At 32.1% G+C, this 582-nt stretch overlaps 1 long non-coding RNA gene across 1 annotated transcript in view; it reads right to left on the reverse strand.

Annotated features, from left to right (window-relative positions):
* Positions 1 to 582, reverse strand: part of LOC128249286 (uncharacterized) — a 14,114-nt gene that overhangs the window by 12,937 nt on the left and 595 nt on the right. The gene's annotated exons all lie outside the window — the stretch shown is intronic.

Raw genomic sequence — 582 nt, forward strand, 5'->3', positions numbered from 1 at the left:
CAGTCCAAGAGAAAAAAGAAGACGGAAGAAAAAAATTGCCAACAATCCATATATATATATATATATATATATATATAGATAGATAGATAGATAGATAGATAGATAGATAGATAGATAGATAGATAGATAAATAGATAGATAGATAGATAGATAGATTGAATGAAGAATTTCTATACTGTCGTCTATTATCACGTGTAAACGTATGAAAATGCAAGCACGCATGATACATGCATAGATATATACATACGCGCATATAGTCCAAGCAGTAAATGCATATGTGCATATATCAAATATATGTATTCAAGAATAAATTGCCAAACAGGATATTGCAAAAATGTAAAAGAAATAATAGGATGGCATATTCTCTGACAGCATGTCTGGGACTGTTGCACTAATATATTACAAAGGCATTAGGATAATTGCAAGGATTGTAATGGCTGCACATGTGAAACCTAGCAGTATCTTCTCTGAAGACTAGAAGTACGATGTGCAGCTACATATATAAATACATACATACGCATTCACATAGATACACACACACACGCACACACATGCAGTCACACTGATACGTACATATATGTA

This window comes from Octopus bimaculoides, chromosome 13 (genome assembly GCF_001194135.2).
Source record: "Octopus bimaculoides isolate UCB-OBI-ISO-001 chromosome 13, ASM119413v2, whole genome shotgun sequence".
NCBI classification, from domain to species: domain Eukaryota; kingdom Metazoa; phylum Mollusca; class Cephalopoda; order Octopoda; family Octopodidae; genus Octopus; species Octopus bimaculoides.